We start from the raw sequence: 27,565 nt of genomic DNA on the forward strand, positions 1-27,565 counted from the left end.
TCCTCAGTGGACATTGCACAGAACAATTATGTCAGGGCAATTGAGACTTTAAGAAAAATAAAAGCTTAAACAGAAGCTAGTAAGAAAGTCAGGTGTTTCTAATTTCATAAGTAATTTGGAGCTTAAGTGAACTAATTTGTATGTGCCACTTAATCATCTCTGTGTCCTTCTGTCAATACCTGTTCTGTTGTCAGGAGACCATGATTCCTGAACTTTCTCTCACTTGCCTAATTCTCAAATGTAGTTCAGATTTGATGTGCTGCATGGCCTACAGTGTCCTCACCATGTGAATAAGACCAAAAATTTGCTCAGTGCTGGAATAAATTTTAAAATATTTTGAAGTTTGTAAATGTTAAATAACTTTTTCCTTTGCTTCAAACATTACCTTATTTTTTCAATTGTAATTTATTATGTTTTGGAGATTTTATGATTTTCACATCCAAAAAGTAAGACTGGTAAATTAAATACTGCAGAAAATATGATATTACCTTTAAAAAAAAATGAAGCCACTTCTTATGTGTGCATTTGCAATAATGCTACTGTTTGCATACCAGAGTGGATCTCGGATTGAACTTTTTACTTGTGATAGTTATAAAACTTCTCCCCAAAATACACCTTTTCTTCTTGTTGTTTGAGTTTCAAAAGCCTACGTGTTCAGTTAATACTTCACATTGGGAAGTAAATATTTGAAAAGCAATTCAAATAAAGCATCTGGCATGGCTTTTTTTGTTTGTTTGTTTTTGTTCCAAATAATTTTGATAGACTAATACAGTTAACTTAAATAAACACAACTGTAATTTGAAAGATTTTTTTAAATTAGATTTAATGTTTCTTATACTCCTCCAGTCATTCTTCACTCTAGAGAATTTCTACAGAGATTTCCAGTAAGAACTTTCCTCTTCCAGTGCATCTGGCAGCTGCTGTTTCTCAGAGGAGCATGCTTGCTTGAGGCTGCTCAAAGTGATCACTTTGAGCATTTTCCATCTGTCATGGATGAGGTTGACCCATCATCTGTGCTTTCTGATAGCATGAGTGAGCCCTCGCTCCTTCTCTGTTAGAAATGATGGGAACTGGTGGCTGCTTCAGACAGGACATTTCTGATTAACTGAGCGGAATTGGCTTGGGTATGTTTTGGCAAGTTAAGTGTTGAAAGGAAATTTTTGCATATCTCAGATTGAGAAAATTTAAACTGTGTTATATGATGGTATGGTTAAAACTCGATCCAAAACAAGTTGGTTTGATCCAAATGCACAGATAAGAAAGTGCAGTGATGCTGCTGGGGGAGAAGGAGATTAATAAAAACGTTAAGTTCAGTCTACAGCCATGAATAAAGTATTCTTGATGTCATCCAGTATACTTTCTACATGTGCAATGCTTGATTTGGGCTGGTTTTAGCATGCCTAGTGTATACTTTATATGGATTTTCAAGTAGATTTTTCTCAATAACTTCACTAAAGGAAAAATCAAATTGGGAGCTTCTGTTATAAGGCAACTTAAAGCTACAGTCTACAGTCTTCCAGTATTCAGCATGTTGCTGGCGTTAGCCTAATAGGTGCAGATACCCCTGTGTGACTTACTAAAATTCTGTCTGTTACTGAAAATAGTCTCATTAACTGGTGCTTTGGGGAGAGAACCATAGACATAGTGAAGCCTGCTGCAAGTAATTTAGAAGGCACAAGTTGTATTCTTTTATTTCTTTCTTTCATTTATTATGAAGCCTTAGTGTATGCAGATGCTAGTGCTACGCTTGCCAAAATTTGAAAATCAGTTGTTAAATAAAAGATGCTGCAGAGGAGAAGGGAAGACTCCTTTCCCAATTTAAACATATGAAAAAAATGCAAGCAAACCCACTCCTACTCACTTGAACTGGGATTTCAAGAGCAGTTATGGAGGTTGCTGCTTCTGTGTTGGTATAAACCATCACTGAAGTCAGTAATAATCCTAAACAAGGTCCAAATGATGGAAATGGCATCAAGATAATGTAGTTTACAAAAAAGTTGTTTGGCATGATTAACTCAAAGACAAGTTTTATGTTTTGGATGGCACAAATATGCAACCTAGATTAGGAGTGTCCTTTATATTTGAGGTTTATATATTAAAATATCGAGCAACCTATAACAGTGAAGAACTGTGTATTCAAATGCATCTTTGCGGCAAGTGTGATTAAGGTTCAGTAGGACCGATATAGATCTATTGGGACTATACTAAAATGCGCACAAATGCAGTAATGATTATTAGTATTTTTAAATAGAAGAAAAGAATCTAGAGATGTTCAGAGAGATACTTACAAGTTCTTAGAATGACAAATGTACTTTTCAGTGACCACTTATATCAGCTACTGATGCTACTCTGTGTCCGTATATGCAGCTTCCCATTGATTGCCAGTGTGCCTTAAAGGATAGTTTCTTTCTTTCCAGAGTAGCAGAGTACAGTTATGGTACAGCTGATTGCAGACAGTTTCTGCATCATATATTCAATTATTCCATTTCAAATGCTAAAGAGGATTTTTTTTTTTTCAAAATGAGCAGAAGTACTTGATAGAGGCACAATAGTTTTAAAGGTTGCGAGTTCAGCTCTTAGCCTCTGCAGAAAATGCTTTAATCCTTTTTTTACATCATCTGTTTGGAAAATTGCACTGTTTCTGCTTGTAATTTTTAAGTCAGTTTAATTCAACAATACATAGTAAGTAAAAATAACTTAAAATAGTTAAACTAAACTTAATCTGGTTAGGCTGTTAATTATCAGCAGGATTAACTTCAGCTAAAATAAAGGGTACCATTAAGTAGAGTCATGAATAATGAAACCAGTAATAGCAGTGTCTCAGGAATGATTGAAAGGACTTTGTATAAATAAGGTGGCAATTTAACTTCAAGTAAGTTTTTTTTTTAATGTAACATCTAAAATGGGTGAAAGACTTTGTAAGAGCTATCCCTTTAACCTTCAGAATCTGTAGGTGGTTACAATAGATGGAAAGTGTGTGTTTCTTATTTAAAAATAGCAATAATTACTTGATATTTTGCATATTGAAGTATATCACATGGAAATGAATCCTCACAACTTGCGCTACTCGTCAAATAATGCTGTGGTTGGTTTCTGCCTTTGATTCACTACAGATATTTGCTAGGTTGGTGTACTTTTCAACAAGAATTTGCTTTTCAATTTGAAATACTGAAAATCAGTCAGTCAAGTTAGCCCACAGAATGCCCAACAGAGGTTGTTCAGGCATTTCTGTTACAAGGAATAGCATAGATGCTATCAGTACAGTGCTTTTCTTCATAGGTTGAAGGTCTGCCGGCTGAGTTTTATTGCTTTAGTAGCTAACTGTTGGTAGATCTGATCTGCTTTTCCAGTCCTTGTATTGCATACTCACCTTTGATACCTTGATTATGCATTTATGGGGGGTTCAGTGGACTTAATTTTTAAGTCATTAGTTTACAATATCTCAGTTTCTGTAATGCAGTGATAAATGAGAAGTTTCTTGTTGCAGTTGTTTCAGCAGCTTGTCCTACACAGGTTCCCCATTGTTATTAGAGCTGCCATACCGTGGACGGTGTTTTAGGTGAATCTGTTAAAGATGATGAATAGTTTGGGCTGATTTTTGGTATTTTTTAAGCATGCTCCTACCTTGATCTGCATGGGCTTTTATTTAGAAAGCAGTACCAGTTTTGCGGGGTTTTTGTGCATTTTTGAAGGATTATTTTTTTTAATGTTGCTGTTATTCCTATGGGTTTTTGCACAGGGATATTTTGGAAGCCATTAAAAAAAAAAAAAAAAGAATTAAAAGAAATATCTTAATGGTTGTTTTAGACAGGGCCAGATGCTTATCTAGGCATCCAGATCACCAGCAGATGGTGACATGGGAAACATGGTGTTCATTGAGGTTTATGCAGGTTGGGTGTGATATTTGGATGTTTTATTTTCATTGTGACAGAGTAGCTGCATATCAGCATAACCATCTTTTCCATCCTGGGAAAAAAAGCAACAGGCAAAAGGGTCATGTGTGTTCAGTGGGTATTGACTTGCAGAAAATTAACAGTCAGTAAAATGTTATGCATTACTTGCAAAAATATAAAACTGTAAATTAAATGGAAGAGAAAATTGCAAAAAAAAAGAAGTACAAAATTTCCTGTTTTCTAAGGGTCAGGGTATGGTGTTTGGCTTTCATGCGTTTTTCAGAATGCCATTGTTGAAAGGTATAAGTCTTAGTAAATTACATTCTTGTTTGGTAGGTTTTGTTGGTCTCTTCCATTAGAGTCCTTTGTTCTTGATATTAGAAGATTTGTTTGGACCAATTTTGCCTTCTTTCTTAAGTTTTCTACCATAACAACAGCCTCTTCAGATATACCAAATCCCATATAGCAAGTAAACCTAAATTTGGTACCCAAGTCTTGACGAGCATCATGTTCCTTCGTCTCCTTATTTAATAAAAGTAGCAATAATAGTAATTTTTACATCCACAAATGTCAAAGTATTTTGCACATGGTAATTAACTGTGGTAGTTAAATTAGCCATGTTTAATATAGCTAATTCTTGAGGATCAGGGACTGACCAAAGATATCACAACACCTCACAACAAACTGATGTCAAGCACTGAAAAAGAAGCAGGTGCCATTAATCTATCTCCTCTTACCTCCTTTCATCTTCATTTTTTTTCTGCATATCTGCATAGCTTCACCTAGTGCTTTAACTCTCTGCCAAACTGATGTGGCTGTGTGTTGTTTGGGTTTGGTTTTTTTTTTTCTTTTTTTTTTCTTTTTTTTTTTTTTTTTTTAAGAGATGGAGATGTAAATTGTCAGATAGGCTTTTCTGGTGGACTTTTATCCTGGAACCCTCATCGTCACCAGCCTTTCATTTGTAATTATAGACTAAAATATTCCATAATTGCATGTTTTTCAGACATTATTGCTTTGTAGCACAAAAGCTGGTATAAACACAGTTTTTCTTTTCCTGGCACCTGGAAGTGCTTTTCTTATTATTACTACTTGAACTCATCTGGGATCACTACAGCTTTTTTCCACTTTTTTGTTCATTTAAGAGTCATTAAGAGGCAAGAGCTAAAATGGGTATAAAATCTTCTGAAATCACAAAACAACCCTGAGTGTACCTCATAAAATATTGATGGTCCTTTTTTTTTTCTTTTCTTTTTTTTTCTTTCTTTTTTTTTTTTTCTTCCCCCTCCTAAAATTTATTCGGGTTCTCCCTTCATTTCCTTTAGCAGTTTCACCGGTACTGTTACATTAAGTAACAACAAATCTAAAATCAATTTGGATGTGCAAGTACTTGACTTGCCATTTTCTTCACTAGCAAAATGATGTATTTAATGAGGAGGAAAGTTTTGAACTTTCATTGAGGTCGCTAAAGCAGTTACTTAAAAAAAAAAAAGGAGGGTGTGTAGTGATTTTTATTTAATTAACGCAGCCCCTGTTATGGGAGACTGACCTTTGTACCTTTGCGAAGAATACTCTTCCTTGGATGCAGCTGTAGGAAATGCAGGTGTTAATTTCCAACTCTTTTTGCAGCAATTGTTTAAAACTATTTTATAAGTTTAGAGACTACTTTATCATTGTACAAAACTTGGGATATCAGATGTAGTTGAAGAAAAAAGTGGCTGGAAGTCTGTAGGTGCTCAAAATAACAAAGGTAACTGTTATACTCCCTTTATCTGAGGTATGCTTTCCTGATACTTAATTGCATGAATTAGGAAGGTAACACCCACGTTTTGTGCAAGGCCACTTCATCAACTTTCCAGAAGCTGGAAGAATTTCATAGCCAGGCAAGAGGTCATCTGCATGTTCTGAAGCCAAAATAATTTCTAAGTGGTGATAGTGAGAGACTTTGTCCAGAGAAGGGCGAGTGGCTGTGTGGTACTTGTTTGCCAGCTGGGGTTAAACCATGACATTGGTGGAAAAAGTCCTGTGTGTATAGGACAGGAGGTTAAAGAAAACTCAGTCTTATGTTACTAACGAAGGCTGCAAGAACATGAGCTGAACTCCCATCAGGACTCAGGGAAGCCATGTGGAAGTTTTAACTTGAGAGAAATTTATTGGGAGCTATGCATCACCAGGTCCATTGCTCGCAGATCACCTTTACTTCAAATAAGCTTGTCTGCAGATTAAATGAAATTTCATAAATTCCTTTTTTTGGCAGAATTAAGAGCCCATTGACCCTGTCAGAGCATGGAATTTCAAGCCTACTGCTTAGACCACCAAAGTCTTTTTCCGCTTTCACTGAAAGATGATTGTGTGGCTGCAGGTGACATTGTAGAATAGAGCTTAATGAAGGAGAAGAACTGTCCGAGCTCAGCTTTCCTTTCTCCTTTTCCCCCTGCTCAAGGTGATTTTAAATGCCTTTTCGAGTACGCTGTGTAATGGACAAGGCAGCAATTATTCCTTGTCAAATTTATGGTTACTTGATTATTTACATCAGCTGAAAGAGGCCAAAATCAATGGGAGCTCTTTTGTGCTAACAGTGGAACTTCATTTTATCCCTGTCAGAGACCTAATTTGCCTCAGCAACTGCTATTGTCAAAGTAGGGCAAAGCCTCTTTCCCTGAAGACCTTAGACCAAAATCGCTAATGCTGCTCTCCTCTCTGCTGTCCTAGACAGACAGAGAACAGTCATGTAGAGAAAACTACCTTTAAAAATTTGCTACTCATGAATGATGTCTGTTATTTTGCAGTCCTATGTAAGAGAGCTCCGTCTCTGTACAAGTGTATGGGTTTTCAAGTTGAACGTTTTAACTTCCTTGTCCCTCCTGGATTGCCCTTCTGAGAAATTAGTGGTTTTCATGTGTCCCTTATCAATCTTTTTTTTTCCTGCTGTTCCGTAGGAGCCTGCTGTACATGTTAAGCATTAGACAAAAGATTTATCTTAAAGGTATTTTGCTGTTCTGAGGAAGCTTTTTTATATTTTGTTTGGTGAATGTTGTATGCAAATACCACAGTTCACCAGTTCTGTCGGCATATGATGTACCTCTGAACAAAAGTGTTCGTGACCATGTCTGGCAGTGTGGCCTACGTACTACTTCAAGTTATTTGTATTTTAAAATGACTGGCCATGGTGCTAGTTATTTTTTTCTGTTTAGCGGCGATTGTTCTACCCCATGTTGTCATAATACCAGTAGGACCCCGACATGAGCTAGGAACTTCTTAGTTCAGTTTCAGATTCACATGTTCCTTAACCTGTGATGGCCAGAGCCACTGCAGTGCTTGCTCCCCCAGGGAGCTGTGAGGTCAGATGTGGCTTTCATCAAGTGCCAGAGGAAAATGCACAACCCATTACAGGGGAGAGATTCCTTCAGCAGGTGTAGGGTTGGAGTAACAACAGGGAAGGCTGCTTTGTTTTTGGAAGTGTCTGACACGATAGAAAGAAGCATTTGTCATTTACGGTGACTTCTTGGAGCTACAGAATATTATTCTTTGATGGGCTTAATTTCCTTGCAGGCAGCTTTCACTTGTGTTTGCTTTAGCTTTAGTTTTATTAACATTAGGCTTGGCTGAGACGCTTATTGCCTTTAAGATCCACTGTCTCAATGGCAGCTGCAAGTACCCAGCACCCTTGACAGATGATCCAGTATTGTTTTTTAACAAACCTGCTCCTTTACAAATCGGTTTGCTCTTCTCATATCCTCTTTTTATGTATGGGTGAGAAGCACAGAGGGAAGAGAAACCATGTATGCACAAACATGTGGACATTGTTCATTCCTTGGTAGTTACTAAGGAGTGTCAGAGAGCAGTTTGAAGCTGGTCTGTGATGACAGTTGGCACCCATGGGAAGGAAGTGTCAGTGACCTGAAGAACCTATTCAGGGCTGGCATGTCCAAATGTCTGTGGCTTGGTCTTCAAGGAAACAATGGCTAAGCATGAAAGGTCATTATTTTCATCGTACGTTTATAAGCATACAGTCAATTTGTGTGTTTTGCTGTTTTTCTTAAAGTAACCAGGGAACAGTAATATAGCTTAATATGTTGGACAAGTCACTTCCATTAACAGTGTATTTTTGTAGGTGACCGCAGGACAAGCAAAATGCAAAGAAGAAGGGTTTTAGAGAGAAATGCAGCTTGCACATTTGCCTCATTCTTTCTGCCCTGAATTTTTTATAGGTTGATTTTACTAAATATACCAAAGACACAGGGCTTTTCTTCAGCTGAATAGGCTTGGATTTTTTTGCATTTTCTCCTTCCTGGTGTTTCTTCATTTTTGCATATTTTACAGTGAATTACCTTTTGCTGTGTTGAATCTTTCTTACGTTATCACTGAACGGCTGATTACGCACAGATATCTCAAGTGGAAATTCTAGCACCAGGAGAGACCTGTTCTGGGAATATGTATGGCTTTGGACAATTCACTTCCTAGCCTTAATCCCATTGCATGCCACAGGTGGGGGAAATATAAGGGGCAAGTGCCTCTGCCCTTCACAGCTGTTTGAAATATATGTTCCCCATAGGTGCTGCTTGCAATGCCTTACTGGTGCACTTGCTCTTGCTCTTCTGTAGAAAGTCCATTTTAGTACTTATTTATTCCACACAGAGATGAAAATGCAGTGGGTTCTCCCACCCCCACAGCTTAATAGAAATTCTTTTCCTGTTATGTTTTTAAACATAAAACATAACACACACATAAAACACACATATGTTTTATGTGTGTGCTTCCTCTCCCCCTTCTCCTCTCATTGGGACTTTAAACATGCAGAAAGGCCAAACAAGATTTGGTCCTGCATTGGTCAAACGCTAGTGCACACCTAATGGACTGGTATATTTCTTCTTTAAGCAACATGACTGCCAAGTGTATTTTTCCTTGCTCATGCTTTCAGTTAAACAGTTTTCATCTGACTCCTCAGTAAGTGCTAATTTTTCTCTTAAGTTTTCACAGTTCTAGCTTTTTTTTTTAAAAAAAACCACAACATAAATGACAGTAAAGCGGTGGATATTTTTAAAATTATCTTTTCCTTGAATTTTACCGAATGCTGATCAAAATTTTTCAGTGCCAGCCAATTTTTTGTGAAGCTCCAAATGACAAAACTACCTTCAAGAAGTTACTACCTGATTAAAAGCCAAGGTGGGTTGAGTTGCAAATACTGTATGTAAGGTGACCCAGTGTTCCTGTGTCCTTGCAAAGCTTACTGTAACCTTCATTCTATGCTTTCATGTGCAAATCTTCAGCTTCCTTCCTCCAGCACAAACTCCAGTGCTTCTGAAAACTGGGTGAAGTCCTTGACTTGAAATGAGAATTAAATGAGAAATAAAGCATACAATAATTCAGTAGAAATAGGGCTTCTGACCAATGTTAAATAGTGAAAGCTCTGCCTGAATAAATTTAGAAAACCTTTTTATTTCTTTTAAAGTAACTAGTAATAAAATGGAGCTAGAGAAGCCTTAGGCACATTGTATTTAAATAAGCTTCTTGTTCAAGCCAGAGCTAAAGCTGCAGTGGATAATGCAGCTTACATTTTATTTCAAGAGTAAATATTATATTATCATAATTTCAATTGTAGATGCTCTTTACTTTTGTCAACAGGCCGCTGATAAGATCTTTGTGAGCCTCTTAGTTGACAAAATGGCACAGCGTGCAGAAAGATAATAAACCCTCCGTGAGGAAATTTGGTTCAGTGCTTAATAACTTCAATCAGATGGAATGTTTCAGAAGGAAAGCGTGCTTGTAGCAGTAGCATGGAGAAATCCAACGGCAGGTTCTGAGTCCCTCTGTGTGAGCATGCTCACAGCCCTCTGCAGCCTGCAGTCTTGCACACGTGTATGTTCCCCTGAGCACCTTGTTTTCTGGGCTTGGCTTCAGATTATGGGGTGATGGGGCTACCTGAGAGCAGGGCAGCAGCGTTCGTTATGCGCATCGGTGTGTTGTGTGTTGCACAGGGCTGGTGTTGGGGCTGGCAGAGGTGCTAGGCACACCCCGTTTTGGCCTTTGCTCTTTGCTTCAGTCTCGAGCATACGCAAGAGGATGATTAAGGCTTTCTTGTTCCTTCTCTCTTCTGAATTAAACAATTTGCTCCAGTTTTTAAGCCTTCTATGAGTGTGTCCTTTGCAATAGTAATTACTGCCAACAGCTTGTTGAGTTGGAGAACATATTGAGAATACTCATTTTAGTTCTCTTCCTTCAGTCTGCAACAGGTTTGGGGTTCCTGAAACATAAGTAGTTCTAGCAACACACCTATGGCAGACGTGATATTGTCCCCATACTGCTTCCCCCCAACCCCATTTGGGGGTGGAAGGGCTGACTTCAGAACTGCTACAGATGTCAGAGATGATGTCTACAGATGCCACAGACTTAATCTTTAGCATGCATCTGCTTTTCTGGGTTTTGTGCTGAGTAGCCTTTTGCCAGAAAATGTCTGGTAAACTGGCTGTGTTTATTATAATAAGTTATCAAGTAGAAAGCATGGTTATAAACCAGGCATTAAGGCAGACTGGGTTTTTTTTTCATTTTCATCTAACCCTGCTGAGCTCAGAAATATCTCATGAGAATAACTAAAGGTGGAGTTTGGCTGAGTACCTTCCCATGTCTCCTTCGTGTGCCACTGGAAAAAACACTGAAGGGTTGCACAGTATAGTGAAAGGTAAAAATGAATGAACAACAACAAAAAAAGTAACCAAGAAAGCATTTTTTGATAGTTTGGTACTTAAATAAGCAAACACAAATTTGTTCCTAGCAATCACATCTTAAAATCTTAAAAGAAGCTAGATAGAAGCTGTATGGTATGGTTTTGGAAGGTGCATCTAAACAGGTGCTTCTTGCTGAGACTTTACATTCATTTCTCTCTCTGGTAAGTGCTGGGACTCATTTTCAGAGACTGAATTCCTGAACAATTTAAATAAATGAAAGGGGGGGAGTGGAGAGCAGAACAACCTGTCTAAAGCAAAGATGATAGGCCAGTCATTCAGGCACTGGGATGGAGAACACTTCTTGCTGTGGGAGATGCTGGAAAGATCAGCAGCTTGACATGAAGGACTGCTCCCAAATGTCCTGTTGCTTAAGAGCATATGGGTATTCCCTTGGAAGCCCTTAGATAATGGTTGTTGGAAGCTTTAATGTGGGGATAAGATTTAAAATCCAGTAACAAGAAAACATACAGTGACTGGTTCCCTTGATGCCTTCTGAAAAGTGAAGTCTGTTATTTACTGTTCTTAAATTTTAAGGTCTTCATATGAAGCTTCTCTTTGCTCTCTAGTGCTTCATAACTGCCTTGGAAGATCATTTTCAGTCAGAAATAAAGGCACTTTTAAGAGGATCTGTGCAATTTGGACTATACCTTTATTCTTTAACCTGAAATGTTGCATTGCATTTTTTCTCACTTTTGCCTCACTGATTAAAGCAGGATTAATTAATTTCTGATAACATGCTCATATAAAAAGATACGAATAGCAGAACTGTCACTCCTGCATGTGGAGATATCTCTGCTGTTCCTTCCATGTGTTTGAGTTCTAAGCAATGAATGTGAGAATGATGCTTCCCATTTTTGTGTCAGCTACAAAACAGAGTATTTTTATCTTTTAACAGCATTGAGCATTTGCGGTCTTTGATCAGAACTTAGATTTTTAAGGCTTTCTACATTAGCTGCAACACTTACTGATTTATTAAGTATTTATGTAACTTCTTCAGCTTAAAAAAAGAAAGAAATTGTTCTCTGTGTGTGTTCAGTGGAGACAAAGCAAAAAAAAAATCAAGTATGACATAAAACAGAGAAGTTAAATAAGAAAAATCCAGTTATACAGAAGCCCTCTAATTTTCCTCCTTCTGATGCACAAAATAGTTCCAAGGGCTACCAAGCAGATCTTCAGCACTAAAAAATGAGTCAAATTTATTTGCATGTTAGCTACGTTAAAAAATAAAAACAAGACCCAAATTAATTAGGTATAGCTTGTGTTATCTGACAGTTTTAAAAGCTGTTTGTGCTGCCAAACAACTAATGTCAGAATGCATTGACTTAGTCATCAGCTTTTGTCACAAGTCAACCCTATAATGCATATTTATGACTACTTTAAAGCTAATAAACAGATCTGTTTCATGAATCTTCTAATTCTTTACAACCATAGATTACTATTAGGAATGTCTTCTATTCCCTTACGTTTCTGCCCTACTTTTGAGATTCTGACACTGGGGAAGACAAGTAAAAACAATGAAGAGATAACAAATGAGCTACAGCAAGTCTTGCTGTTAGAAAGTATAAATGTATTGAGCATTATGAACATGTTTAGGCTAGAAGATCACCTTCATGTTTATGAGGTATGAGCTTTTGTGACCAAAGATCAGGTGTGAATTTCCTTGTAATTGTAAAAATGTGTATTTCTCACACAGTCCCTTTAATTCTGATAAAGTATTTTAAGTGATACAGTGATTTTGTGCATTGTCCCAAACGTTGCTGCTGTGTGCACTGTATTTGGATTCTCAAATCTGAATTCAGCAGCTCTTTGGAGTAAGGGCACCAGGTGGTCCTGTTGTTACAGAAGAGTTTTTTGCAGAAAGAGTGAAACAAAGTTCCCAAGGAGATACAAAGCTCTTTTCTGACTAATAATCATAGGTCTGCTGTGATTTCATTTTCTGACCCATGATGGTGCAGTGTTATGTCCTAATTGCTTGGTGGTAACCTGATTAATGAAATTTAGCTGTTTTCCGTGTCAGTGAAGTATTTACTGAATTTGGTAGGAACCAGATGAGTTGCTTCCTCTTTATAGGGCTTAACCTTGAAAGAGGATTCTTCTGTGGTAAATATGATTGAGAGCATTCATCTAGCTGTATAATGGACACAACGTAGATCATAAAAGTAAATGGAGACATAGATACATTCTGGGAAACTAAATGGAATATAGTCAAGGTAGTTGGCTGAAAATGCTTGAAAATTCAGTTGTCTCTCCTTAGTTTTGTAACTTGATTTCACTGTAATTCTTGGTAGCTATGCAAATTTTTTAATGCATCCAAATTCTTTTCAGGGCAGAGTAGAGTTGGTGGATATCACCTGCCAGAGCAGTGACTGGGAGCTTACTCCAGGGAAAACATGTGCTAAATATGCTAAACAAGATAAAGTTCAAAAAGGAGAAAAATAGTAGGTATGAGCATACTGGACTCAGTCATGCCTCTCTTGTAGTAGAACTGTGGTAGGTGTGGGGAAGTAGTATGCTGTGGAGCATGGGTGCCTGGAGGCAGTTAGAAACTTGGAAAACATCATGCCTGCCAGGTACTGGGGGATGGGCAGCTGAGCAGAGAAAAGGCTTTGCTGTAACTTTTAAGATGCACTAAGTCTTCTCCCTTACTTGTCTTGTGCAAGATGGTTTCTTACCCTTTCGTTCCCTGTTTTGGAGTGCTTGCTATGAACAGATGAGGGTTTTCAGCAGCACCTACAGCACTGCGTGACTTGCATGCAGGAGTTGGGGACATTGGGTTCTCTGCCCTCTTGTCCCTATTCTTCAGTCTTTGTGGTACATTCTCCCATTCTTACAAGCTTTACACAACTAACTTGAAGCACCTCGCTTCAGAAGAGTCACAGCTACATATCAGAGAGTAGTTCCTGAAACTTTTAATTGCTTCTGTTCTCCCTTAAGTTGTTGCTAAGCAATGATCGGGTGTACCTGGCAGCTTCAGTGCTATCATTGCACACTAGATGTGGTAAAAAGGAATATCAATTGTTTGTTTAAATTACAAAATACAGAGCTCGCTCAGTGGATTGTTACACAGTTAGTGAAAAGAATGAACACTCTTTCTGAGCTACAACATTTAAACCCTAATCTTATGACCAGTTTTTAGGATTTAATCCCATTATTTGAAAATTAATTTAGATGAAGACAAGGTTGTCTCATGGTATCAGTCATAAGGCTTTTAAAGTAAGCCCCCCATCAGATACTACTTTTCTTTCTCCACTCAGAGCAAAAAGTTCAATTTGGTTGGTGAGGCTTTGGGGTTGCTGCTTCGATGTAGTATCCACAGCATGAAAAGGTTTAAATTAAATGTTTGTGGAACATCCCTGTAGGCCAGATTAGTTGATTTTTTTTTTTTTTTTTTTTTGTGAACTTTGAAAACAAACAAAACCTTCACCTTTTTGGTAAATTAGAATGGTGTACTTGGGTATTTCTTGCTGAATTAGGGGATTGGCCTCCTGTGGTTTGATAGAACTATTTAGTAGATGTCCGTTTGCTATATTCGTAAGAGTAATTTTCTTACAGCTGTTCCACTATGACATATTGAAGTTGATATAAAAGCACCTTTCTTTATACATGTTATAAGGCTTCTCATTTCATAGACAAAAAGTTACTTCAAATGATATCAATTGCATACTTCATACTCTTTAAATACAGATGGACAGCTTGCTAATGGGTATACTAGAAATACAAAATGCATTTGTTTTTATATAGCAAATGCTTGGCCAATATTCAAATATGGAATTAAAAGTTCATGTCTGAAAAACTTACTGCTGAAGCAAATTTTCATGGCTGAGGTCAGAGTTGGTGTTGGATGGGGAGAGTCCAGTTCCCAGTGGCTTTCAAAAAAACCCATAAAAGCCAAAAAGAACTTGATCCAGGTAAAACTTCTCCTTCCTGCAAGATAAGGCCACTTAGGGAACTGAGAACATTAGGCAAGGTAGAACAGAAAATAATATATGGGCAGACTGACAAAACCACCCAGTCCTTTACTAATCTTCCATGGCAGTGCAGCATTGCCTGTCACCCAGGCTACATTATATCTCATCTGGAATCCTAACAAATTTTATTCTTGAGATTTAAGGTCTTGTCTTGTACCCCATTTTCTGAGGAAAGCCACAGGCTATCTGTGCTTACCTAATGCACTGTCATTTAGTGTGGCAGATATCGCACAAGGCATAGCACTGTATGTGACTGATCCATGTAAAAATGCCTTCCCAGGAAAACTGATACCCTTTACTCTGAAAGAAAGAAATGAAGAAAAAGTCAAGCTGGTGCAGCACCTTGGCTTTAAGATCTAGGAACTCTGCAAGCCCTTTCATAATCTGCATTGCAATCACCACTGTAACAGAAACCTAATCGGTAATTTGGGCAATCGTTGTTTGTGTGACTTTTGTCTTATCCTGCCACTTTTTCTCTTTATTGTAAAAGCTTGATTTGTCAATCTGACTTGATGAATTCTTGGTCCTTGGGGTACAATGCTACTTGAGTGATTTGGCTTCTGGCACAGGTTATCAGCAAGGCTGTGCTGGAAGACCTCTGCTTAGTGAAACGCTGGTGCTGGGTTCAATTGATAATGAGCCTCAGAGTAGGATCAACCTTGCTGGAGCTGTGTGTTAACTTTGCATTGTAAATGCTGACCTGCTGTAGAAGGAAGAGAGCAGCTCTCCCCCCTGGTCTGATCAGATTGACACCAGGTATTTTGCAAGGCAGGAGAAAATACCATAGTGCTTCTGAACAAGTGAATTTTTTGTGTTCCTGCCTGAAGCTGCATGTCTTGAGTGAAACCAGGATGTATTGATTTGCTGTAACCACCTATTGACCTTTGTGTCCTTTACAGCTGAGTCACACAAGGGAACAGTATTTTTTTTTATCTTGTTACTCATTGTGAGTCACATAAGATATATTAATGCTCTGTGTATAAACAACCTGGTTCATTCACTCTTAAGATTCTTGTTGCTGTTTGTTTTTCCATTTTTCTTCTAGAGAAAAACTTTTCTCCTTTCTTTAGTTTGTATTCCAAAGTCAAATTTTGCTTTGTGTGACTGCTTTCTTGCATATTTTGCACATCATCTCAAGTATCAAGCAAATTCTTTATAGTGTCTTTGCACATACTTGATCTTATTTTGCAGATTAAAGTCCGAAAGACTTCTTTCTTTTCTGAAATTGAACTTTAGGTGTGTGTGGGATCATCTCCAAGTTGATCAGATACTTTTCCTTCTAGCGTCAATGGAAAAACATTTTTCTTTCCTTTTTCTTTACCTAGTTTTGGTTTCATTGATTCTGCTATTCACTTCTTTGCAGTAGCCTAACATTCAGTTACTTGTGGATTTATACTTGATAAAAAGTAGGGTTTTTTTAAATTGATTCTTTACAGTGCTAAGTTTTTAGATGTACAATTCGGCTATTAATTCTATGGTCCCTGAATTAAGTGTCTTGCTAAATGATGAGGCTCTTAAGCTGGATTTGCAGGGCATGCAGTTCAGAACCCACGCCTAAGAACAGTTGCTAACCAATGTGATCATAGCTGTGTATCACGGGCTGCTGTGCTGACCTTCCTTGTTCCACCATTGATAAAAGTGCTTTTAAGCTGATGATCCTTGCATTTTGCAGGCTGCCATTAGTAACATTACCAATGGCTGTAAAGTGCTGTTAGCTGGTTGCATTATTTTTATCCAGTTTTATGTTATTATTTAAGACGTGAGAAAATGCACAAAACTGCTCTGATACCAAAATGTAACAAGAAGTTCCATTGTGTGCCATCTTCAGCAGTGCTTTGAATGCATCAGCAGTACGTTGCTCTCTAGCGTCTTGAATTCCCATTTGTGGATCTTAGTATCTACAAGAGCATTTTGGAAGGAGGCTTTGTTTTAGCACTGTTGGTGTTCTGCTCATCTTTGGCTGAAGGTCATGTGTTTGCATGAGGGCTTACGTTCTTGTAGTGTGAATTTCTTTGGATTCTAGCATTCAGATATTTCATCTGTATCTGTTAGTTTTCATTATAAAATTCCATTTTAATTTCCAACAATTAGGTAGAGTTATTTTTATGGAAAATTATGACAAAGCTGATAAGGAAAACTTTAGTAGAAATGACTAATGTAAAGCTGTCTTAAAATGCATATTGTATTTCTGGAGCTTACGATCCAACATTGTCATGTCTACAGAACTGCTGCCTTTGTAGAGGCTATATTAAATATATGTCAATGTAGAGCTTATTTTGGTTACTTTATTTTTATTCTACAAATTCAGAATTTCTCAAATACTGCAGTGTGTTTTCATGTGAAAGGGCCACTGAAAAAGTTGTTACTAGGTACAATTTCCAAAGCTGTTTTGCTGGAAGCATTGGTCCAGCATTGTGTGTATGCATATGTATTGGATTACCATTCTGCAAAATGGTACCTGTGCACCTCAGAAAATCATTTACATTTGCATCTAATAGTATTGAAAGATGTAGAATGTATGATTTTTTTGATGACAACAGAAAATTGGGAAACAAAGTTACCTAAGTGTGAAGCCTGGGAATAAATGCAAAATTAATGTTCTATATTTGGATACAGTCCTGGAGTTATGAAGCCTCATTATAATCCGGCCTGACACCCATTTTCATTTTATATGCACTAGCACCTCTGAAATAGATTTAAATGCTGTTTTCTTCCTGACTTGCAAGGTGGGGTTTTTTTTCTGCAAGAGCAGCAGAAAGAAACCTTAGTGTGTATGGGAATCAGAATCCAAACTTTGTGTCTGTCTTGCAGGAGAAGAAAAGATGTATTCTTAAACAGAAATTGTTGTTAAATCTCTTGCAGGATGGTTTTACTTTCTCACTCTAACGTGTTGGTTTTTTTTTTCTTCTGTAGGTGGTTCATTTAGAAAAGAACAGTATTTGAACATGACTTTAGATTAATACTGTGGCATTAATAATTGGGCTTTTTGCTTCCATAAGCCATAGAATAAATTCAGACAGTTTGTGCTGACCTGTCAGTTGTGCAGTAAAGCTGGTCTAGTTCTGCTGCCTTTGTTTGGAAAACTCTCAGTTTATTTTGCAAGCACTTCTGTGTAATATGCCCACATAAAAACATACAGGCAGGCAGCAAAGTACGAATAAAATAAGAAATCTTGCTAATGCCAGTGTTATTTCCCTCACCCCCCTCCAGAGTTTATCTTTAAAATCCTGACCCATACTGGCTATATCAGCATAACCCACTAGCTGAGAATTATTTTTAAGACAGTTTTGCCATTGGTGACTTTTGTAGTACTTCATACGACCGTTGGGTGAAATAAAAAGAAAGTAAAGGCAACACGATAGCCAACATGGTCATAGGAGAAACAGTTGTAACGGGTTTTGTGAGTGATGGGTTCTTAGTTTGGTTTTCATTAGACATTTTTCTGACTTGCTGGCAACTATTACTGAAGCTGGTTTTGGCGGTCGAGTAATGTGTGGTTGTACGGAAAGCATTAATAGTAGCTTAAATAGGCCTTCACATGCACATGGGGTTTCCAGTGGGAATGGTTTGGAATGGAGCGATTTCCTAGTAGCCACCCGTGGGGTGTCAGGTTTCCTGCGGGCCAGCGAAGGCTCATGCGGAAACAATCTGCGCAGGGTCGGGTGCATGTGGGCTTTGTGGAGTACCGGGGGCTTTTACAGCCCCAAAACCTGTTCAGTGACGAAGTAGCCGCCTTTCCTTTTGAGGGGAAGGAAAAGGGGTGAGTGAGGGTTTCTGCAGCCTTAGGGGTGGCAGTGGTTTTCCAGCGGGGAGGCCTCCAGGAAAGGGGAGTGTGCTTGGCTTCAGAGCAGCACCAGGGCCGCTGGAAGGGAGGATGCTGATTACAATAATAAACAAATGCCAGGGATAAATTACCACATGGCTGTCAGAGCAGACAGGACCAAAGGAGGAGATCCCCAGCGAAAGCTTTCGAGGTTGCATTGGGGTCCCTTGCTGGAGATTCTCTTTTCCTTTTTTTTTTTTTTTCTTTTTTTTTCTTTTTTTTTTTTTTTCCTGAACAAAGGAAGTGACTTTTAAAATTTCTTTTAATGGGCCTTGGCTGTTTTGTGGCGTGGCATCCCTGGGACAACGCAAAGCGGGCTGGAGGTGGCTTGGTTACTGCCATAGCCGCACCAGCTTGCTGGTGGCGGGCTGTGAGGAAGGCAGGGAGAGGAGACGTGACCTCCTGTCTGGGCACGCTGCCGTGTTCCCTAGGCTGAAGTGTGTCTTGTCCCATTTTGACTTCTCTGAATCGCTGGCTTTTGGTGTTTTCTATAAACAGAAGTTTCTGTGGGATTTTTTTCTTCCTTTTTTTTCTTTGGTATTCTTTTCTCTTGAATGGAGCAGCATGGAAGGACTTGCTCTTCCTCCTCACCCTCTGCATCCATCGTATACCAGGAGAGTATAGCTTATCTTGCTTGGGGTCACTGAGACCAAACGCTGAACTTGAGGTTGCAAGAAGCGCTTGGAGCCTGCAGGCCATTGCTGGGGTGAGTGGGAGGCATTCCTGGTCAGGCGTGGAGGCAAGGAGATCCCCACAGCACCATGGAGCCAGGTTAACCCTGCAAGGAGCATCACCTGCCATCAGCGGCTCACCCCCCGGTGACCAGCCTGTGGGAAGCAGTGGGGACAGGGAGGCTGTGACAATGGTGCTGCGTGAACTGCCCCCGGGGGAACACAGCCCAGGAGAGGGGCGTGCGCAGGAGCTCCTGGAGATCTTTGAGATAGTATAGGTGGAAAAAGAGAGAAACCTTTTGGAGGCTGTAGACCTGACTTGGAGGACGTACCAGGAAAATGTAGGCTTCGGGGGACGCTTAATGATGATTGGTCTGAACTTCAGCTTACGTGAGTTGCTGACAAAATTTGAAAAGGTATGATAAGCACAGTTTCATATACTTATGCCTTTGAAAACTTCACAATAAAGAGGGCAGGTTGATAGTAAACTTAGGTTTTCTGTGTTGCGGTAAGGTCCTCACGTGCTCATGTGACCCCTGTTTGCCTGCCTCTCAAATATGAAAGTGTAGTGCTGCTTCTCTTCCCCATTGCAGGTCTTACAAGATAAGTTTTAGAGCATGTGCTCTGATTGTTGTCATTTATTCCGCGCCCCCCCCCCCCCCCCCCCCCTTCTTCTTCTCTATTATTTCCTTTGGGGGAGAAAGAAGTTTGGACTTTGCTAAGTCAAGGGCATAAGGAGACTTTCCAGGATGCTTGTGACCTTACTTTGCTATTGACATAACAGAAGTGCTCCGCAGTTTACTGTTAAATTTAGTTGAACGTTATCTTAGTCAAATTGGAAGATCTCGTGATGGCTTTTGTAAGTAGAATTAATTCTAACGAAGGCAGCACTTTTCCCATCGTCCCATCTGTTCTTTTAGTCAAACTAGTTATGCTTTCTCTTACCAGGATGTTTTGTAACAGTACTGCTGAGAGGCAGGAGGCTTGGCTTTGCAGTGATTGCACTGATCAGTGAGAGACATGAGGCTGTTCAAAACTGGATTTTTTCATCTAATTGTCAGCACTTCCAGTGAAACCTGGATCATATATTTGTAATGAGCATTAGCCTGGCTTTGCATACTATATTTTCTTTTTTTAATAACACTTCTCCATACAAATTTCCTGTGCCCTGAAGACCAGTCTGTAACAAACAATATAGTAGTCTGTTTGCACATTAAGATAAAAAGCATAAATACCATGGTCTCAAAGCAGGAGAGCAGATTGTAAAGCCTGATTCTGTGTCTTTCTATCATAAAGCTCTAAACTTCAGTATGTTCTTTTTAAATACAAATCAGCCCTGGTCACCAGAACGGTAGTATAATGGATATTATTAAATAAATCTAAAAGTCTCAGAAAATAAATGAAGCTACTATTTTTGTTTGTTTGGGGTCCTCAGAAGACTGTTAAAGTTAATATATTTTGACTTTCCTACAGTAGCAAACTTTGGAGCTAACGAGGCAGATGCTGTTCAGTATCCCATCAGCATGGCTTTTCCCAAAAGTAACTAACAGTAACAACAAAAGCATTTGTGACAGTATTTCTTCACTGTGCAGATCACTTGCTCCTAGTCTGTCAGCTGGGCTTCACTGTAATTGCTGCTGGTAGCCTGTAAAGTTTAGGACACATGCTGGACTCTGAGATGCTTCATGACATGGATAAGACAGTAATTTTGAAACCAATGTTTCTAATGTTTTTTTGAACCATACAAACTCTGGCATTTGCAAACTCTAGGCTCTCCCTTGTGATTTTGAATATTCCGGTGTCTTATTTTGTCTCAAAGGAAGAATTGGTCATAGCAGTTCTCAACAAGAACAAAACTTAGAGGTCTCACAGCTTGGCTGTATGTTTTAGCTTGAATCTTACTGTGTCATTTTGTTGTCTGCTGTACCGAAATTCGTAACACGATGTAGGATGATGCTTTGGTGCTGCAGAAGAAAGTTAACGTTTTAGTTGGTGAACTGCAACCACAAATTCTAATCTGTGCTTGTTTAGTAAGTTTTCTTTTTTTCTTTTTTGAGCAAGTTCCCCTCCTCCCCTGTCTCATCTCTCCCTCTTACGATTCCCCACACACCCATCCTGTTCTTCCTAACCGTGGAGTTGACTGCCAGGAGAAACAGTGTTGTGACAGTGATCCTGGCTTGTAAGCTGCTTTCAGCTTTCTGGATTCGTTAATATATGTTCTAAGGAGAGAATTATGAGTGCTGTTACTGTGTGTATAATGCAGAAGCCAGATGGCATTTGCAGAAGCTTGCACGGCACTCCCTTCCTATGCAGAAGTAGAGTCGTGTTACACTGGAATGGGCAGGGCTCCTTTGGCTTTGTTCAGTCACAATTATGTGACTGCTGGAATTAGTATTAATGGATTTATGATGCCGCTCAGCTGTTGAGGCAATGCCATGCGATGGAGCCACAGAGGTTGTCGAAGGCAAGCTGGCATTCTCAGCCTTCCTAAGTGCATCATCATTCTTGTGATGAAATGAATCTTAACCTACGCCGTATGTCACCTGTTAAGGTACTATCCATTAGGTTTAAGTGTAAATCAGGACAGCTTTTTGGAAACCTGAAGTGTCGGTGCAAGGCTGTTGGTAGTACAAGTGTTTGAAAATCAGATGTCAAAAATATCCCAAAGAGGTTTTTCACCAAAAAAGATGATGTTTTTTTTTTCTTCCTGAAGTATCTGGGAGCTTAAGCAGTAATTAAATTTCTGTCATATCTAAAGCCAGTTGCTTTTGTGAATTACTTTGATCTTATGCTATAGTCACAGTGACTGTAGTGATACCCAGCGTGGTCTGTATATGACACTTTATAGAGAGGTTTAATGTCTGTCTTTATACATACTTCAGACACTGGTGGATTTATGATAATGGCAATTCTGCGTAAGGGTTTTGCATGTGTACTGCTCTCCTGAATATGAATTAATTATAAACTGACTGCTCAACATCAACTGCCACTGCAGGCCTCTGAAACAGAAGATGGGCTGAGCCTTTCTAAAGTTATGACTGTCCTCTGACATCAGAGGAGAGACTCCCTGGGCAAGATAAGTACCTGGATTCTTGAGAAACTTTTCCTTTTTTAACTGTGTCTTTTTAGAGCAGCATCCCTGTCTCCGTGCTACCCCCAGCATTTGTAAGGAAGAGAGCAATAAAAGTTCTGTTTCCCTTTCACAATGGCCACATTCATATGCCTGTATCATGCCCTAATTCCTACTCCCTCCTTAAGAGTCATAAAAAAGTGAAAAGCTCTGAGGCATAGGCTAAAGGGAACATCTGACACAGCAGCATTCCCAGAGACAGTTGGCAGCAGCAGATAAAATGTATCTGGTTCAATACTCAACAATCTGCTTGCCAAAAAACTTCCACAAACAAATAAACCCCCTAAAACAACCAAAGAAAACAATAAAAGAAACACACTAACCCCCCCACCCCCCCACCCCCCACCCCCCGCAAAACCAAGCAAATCAAAACCCAAACCCACAACCAGAAGGACCCCAAAACCCAGAAAACACAAACCAAAAATCCATTCCCTTGCTACCTGCTGGGAGACCTCGGAGAAAGATGTTCTGGCTGATTTCTGTGGCATACAGGTATGTCCTTTGGTTGGCAATGACATTTGTTGCAGCTGTTCCAGCTGGAAGAGTTCTCTGCGGATACTTTGAGCAGTCATCACGTTTATTCCTGACCTCTAAAAGAGACAAGTGCAGCATTTCTTTAACTGTGTCTTTGCTGACTGTAATATTGTCAGTGAAGACAATGGGCGGTCATTTCTGTGGGACTTGCAATTCCCTGTACCTGCACCAACTCTATTGTCCTGTTCCAGTCACAGGCATGATTTGTATTGGATGGAAGCAGTACAAAACTGTCCTGGCAGAATAACCTGGGGGTAAACTTTGCTGGGGAAAAAGCTGTTTTTCAATCATGAGGAGTTAATTTCAACCCTACTAACTCCTCTTAAGATCTTCACATGGTTCAAAACCCACAACAGTCTGCCCGTTCTTTGGCTTGAACCTGGCAATTAAAATTACATGGCAATCTACGCGGCAACACAAGCTACTGCCAGTCTTGTGACACAGCATCAGCACTTGACCTGTACATCTATTTCTGGCAAGCCACATGTGGGTTTTGTGCCATAACTTGCCAGCCCTGCTCTGTTGTCAGATGTTTATAAAAATTCAGTGGAATTCTATTTCCTAATAAACATTGAAGTAGTTGAAAATTGGGGTGTAATACAGAACTTTGCTGCGTATAGTGGGTTTAAAAAACATTGGAGTAAAACATTGATAAATGCTATATGTAACTTTTAGAAAAAAAGCTGAGTTTTGAGTTGGTATAGAATGCTTTTGACCTTTTTTGTAAGTGATTTGAGTTTTGTGTGATATCATAGGTTGTTAAAACTTGATTAAAGGGTCTTGATAATAGAATCTATAAAGTTACAGGAACAGCTGATTATTTTTACCTTATGGAATAAAATAACTTCTCTGTTTTAAATCTTTGCATCCTAAAGCTCAAGTACTCAAGGATTATTAATGGTGAGAATGGAATAGAGGACCATTGGGTGTGTTATAAAATGCATAATTTCTTCCCCTTTAATTTTAGCGTGGAAATCTAAGAGTTTTCTTCCACCAGTCATGTTTTTATCTTCAAGAGAAGAGTTTGAGCCCTTTAAAGAAGAAACATGTTTTTGCCTGTGTTCATGGCAGTGTACCAGTGAAGATGGTATAAACAAATAAAATATGAAAAAACATGAGTGGAAGTGAATATTCTAACAGCTTAGGGGGCTGCAGAATGAATTAGAGGTCCTCTGGACTCATTATTCATAAAAAAGGCACTGGAATGCCCATTGTTATGAGGATGGTGTCGGTTTGGGTTTTGGTGGGTTTTTCTTTTTGTCTTTTTAAGGGAATTGGGGGGGGGGCACCTTTCTAAAGGATTAATAGTTTTCAAAGGACAATTATGTCAGCTGTTGTAACTGTTTGAAATGTCCTTGCAGTCTGTAAGGAGGAAAAAAAAGGCAGAAGTTTGACAGCTGGTTGACCTTGGAGTTGGAGTCACAAAGTTTGGTTCTGTTTGAATCTATGTCATGTATTTTCTTTTACCCTGGGCAAGTCACTCTAGTATGCCTTTGGGTTGTTTCAGTAGCAGCTCCAACTGGAGTCAGCTAATTCTTTGGGTCCATTTCAGAATTACCATCTGTAGCATTATGGAGTGTCACATACCATATTTATGTGTTCTTTAATGGCACATGCTCTTCGGTTGTCGCTATATGATGATTTAGTATTTTATTGTATTGAAATTAAAGCAAGAAGAAAGCTGCTTATTATGGAGGCAAGCTGTAAGATCAGAAACAAGCACAAAAGGAAGGCTTGAGTCCTGCAGGTAAATCATCTACTATGAGAGGGGTAAAGAGGGAGAAAAGCAAAGTCGTCTAAGGTTCAGAATGGAAACAACGGGATTTTTAAATCACCAGACCAAAGTGGAAAAGACAGGCAGCAGTTTGATCTTAATTCTTGAAAAGAATTTAAGGAAAGTGGCAATCATCTCATAGTCTGGCTAGGGTGAAGCAGATATATAAATGTCAACCTAGTTACTTCTTTTCCTTTCTGTCTTTCAAAACGTTGAAACTTGCACCTTGTTTACATATAGGATGAATTCTCTCCTCAAAGAGCTTTCTTTTAATTTAGGACCTTAATCCTGCAAGCACTCGGGCACGTAAACAAATCTGTTGACCTTATCAGGTCAGTCTGTTGACTGATTATCAAACCAGTTTAACAGATACATGCAGATAAATATTTGCAAAATTAGCAATATATGGCATCTCTATAGTAATACCTCCAAAAATTAAGTTGATAAAGCTATGTAACTACAGTTTAAGAACTATGCATTTTTTTTGGCAAGGTGTCCTTCTCTGTTTGCATTGTATTTCTTTAGGTTTCTTTTTTCTTTGTTTTTTTCCCTTCTGTTTTTTTTGCATTCGCTGGGAGAGTACTTCTGGCCCCTTTCCATTGGGCTAAGAATAACAGCAGTGTTTCACGGTTGTATCCCCCTCTTTATATAGCAAAAGCAACAGAATTTTTCCCCCCTCTTCTTCTGCATCCTCCTGTGTGTTGCCCCTGTGACTGGATATGGGAGCTTCCATGTGATAATAGGGAAGTGTTAAATATTTTTTTTAAAGTATAGAAAAACTGAAATTGGATTAACTCTTATTAGACTTTAATCCTGGTTGGGACCTGAACAGGGATAATCAACTTCCTTCATCCCTTTTTGCCACATAGAGGACAATAGAGAAGAATATGAAGAGCTAACAACCAACAAAAAGGTAGGAGAAGGAGAAATAATAGATCAGCATGAACATGAATTGGGATGTGTGCAGAATGGATAGAGTTCTTTTTCCCACTTTGAAATAAGAAATCTTAAGGGAAGGCAACCACATGTTTATAAATCTCATAAGAATTGAAAGATTATACGCTGGAAGTAAAGATTGCTGTAATTGGCAGCAATCGGTAGTAATCTTAGGACAAGATGGGAGCCCATCTTCCTTGTTAGCCTTCCAACAGAGGACAATACCTGAATAAGAGTCTTGAAGATTTTTTGTATCATTAGGGGGGAATGAATAACTTAATGTGCCATTAGCTACCTTTCACATTCCACCTTCCTGCTGCACTACTGCCATGTGCACATTGATGTGGAACATGTTACCTGGAATTCTCTCCCTGTTTTTTGTTCTTTTTTTTTCCTTTTAGGGCTGTGATGCACTCACATTCATTAACTATAATATCAGTACGATTGGTTTATCCATCAGATGGCAGTGCTTTTTTTTTCTTTTTCCTTTCTTTTTTTCTTTTCCTTTCTTCCCTTTGGAAAATGGAAATCAGAAAAAAGAAAGAGGAGTTGATTCTTTGAACTGAGCTGTCACAATATGGCCATCACAGATGGGACTCAAGAATGCAAACAGCAGATTTACTGTGCCTTAATCAATGTAACACGATGACTGGCAAATGCAAGAATCAAACCCATTTTGAATGTAACTTTTTTAAGTGTGCATGCTTAAGTGTCCTCTCAAATGTAATCAAAGTTAGAATGTTTTATGAAGGTTCTCAATAGCTTTAGAAGGAATATTGTGATTGTAGAATAGAAGGTTAGAGATCAGGTGTTTTTTTCTATGAAGTTTTCTTTTGTAGCTTTAAAGAGGCAAAGAAATGGATTTGATGTAACCAGGCTTTTGTAGCACAAATCAGTGTGCAATTCAAATTGTAACTGCTGCATGTGGTTCTATCTCCTGCTGTGTGGACTTGAGCTGGTTTTCGCTGGGTCTACTTCTGTGTTGGAGGCAAAAGGACAGGAGCTGCGAATGTTTCGAGATAAGCATCTGGTTTGTTTTAACTGATGACTGTGCTGTCTTATTTGGGCTTATTGATCTTCGGACACCTCCATTTTGGTTTCTCATTTTAAATGCCACTGCTTGTATCTGTTTTTAGAATGGTGATTTTTATCAGGGTGGTTTAAAGGCAGGAAAAGTGTCTTTTTACCTGTTTTTAAAGCAGTGAAGCTCAGGGCAAATAATAGGTAGTTATCCAAAGTCACATAGTAGCTCAGCTGGAGAACTAGAGCTTAGAGCTTCACTGATGCCTCCCCTTCCCCTCTCTTGCCTTCTGTTCCCTCCCTTTCCCTCTCTGCCTGTCCTCCCCCTACTTCTCCAGCTGCATCCTTACTACTTTTTGCTTTCTTCCCTAACTGAAGAAAGCTTTCACGTTGCCTCAGATTCCTAGGTACTTTTCCACTGTTTCCAACTATCATTTGTAGATGTGCAAGCATTCCAAGATGCTGGACTACATCTTGAGGACAAGGAGGTACAAAAACCTGCTCCTTTCCTGCTCCGGGGAACAGATGGAGATTACGGAGCAGTTTTCTGGAAGAATAAAAACCTTTAAGGGATTTCAGTTATTGAATTTCTTCCTTTGCAAAAGAGCTTTATTTACATCTGCATCAAGTCCCTGTCACAATCTTGGCTGATTAATCCTATTGAGACAGCCAGTACCTCCTGGCTCTCCACACATTTACATTGCTCTATTAATACATAGATGGATGGATGCTAGAAAGCATTGGCGGTGATGCAGGAAGTTTTGTTTGCTCTTATAATGTGTTTTAAAAATAATACTGTACTCTGTTAGATGAAGACAACATCTGTAATGTGTTTCTTGAGGCAGATGGTAGATCAGAGAATAAAATGTTTAATTTCGAAGGGGATGAGAAATGAGTCAGCTGAATTGAAATCACAAGAACTTCTTTTTCTTTTCAGTATTTACTGTGGAATTCAGATTATAATATATCCTGCTGTTTTATGTCTACCTCTCCATATATTGCAGGCCATGGGGTACAGTATTTTTGTAAAAATAGGCTTGTAGGAGCTGTAGTCATTTAACTGTGGTTTAAGGATGTAGGTTTTAGTTAAAAGT

The 27,565-nt window shown here is 38.8% G+C and overlaps 1 protein-coding gene across 6 annotated transcripts in view; it reads left to right on the plus strand.

The window, feature by feature from the left end:
• Window positions 1-27,565, plus strand: part of UTRN (utrophin) — a 386,253-nt gene that overhangs the window by 221,963 nt on the left and 136,725 nt on the right. The gene's annotated exons all lie outside the window — the stretch shown is intronic.

Source organism: Falco cherrug, chromosome 6 (genome assembly GCF_023634085.1).
Source record: "Falco cherrug isolate bFalChe1 chromosome 6, bFalChe1.pri, whole genome shotgun sequence".
NCBI classification, from domain to species: domain Eukaryota; kingdom Metazoa; phylum Chordata; class Aves; order Falconiformes; family Falconidae; genus Falco; species Falco cherrug.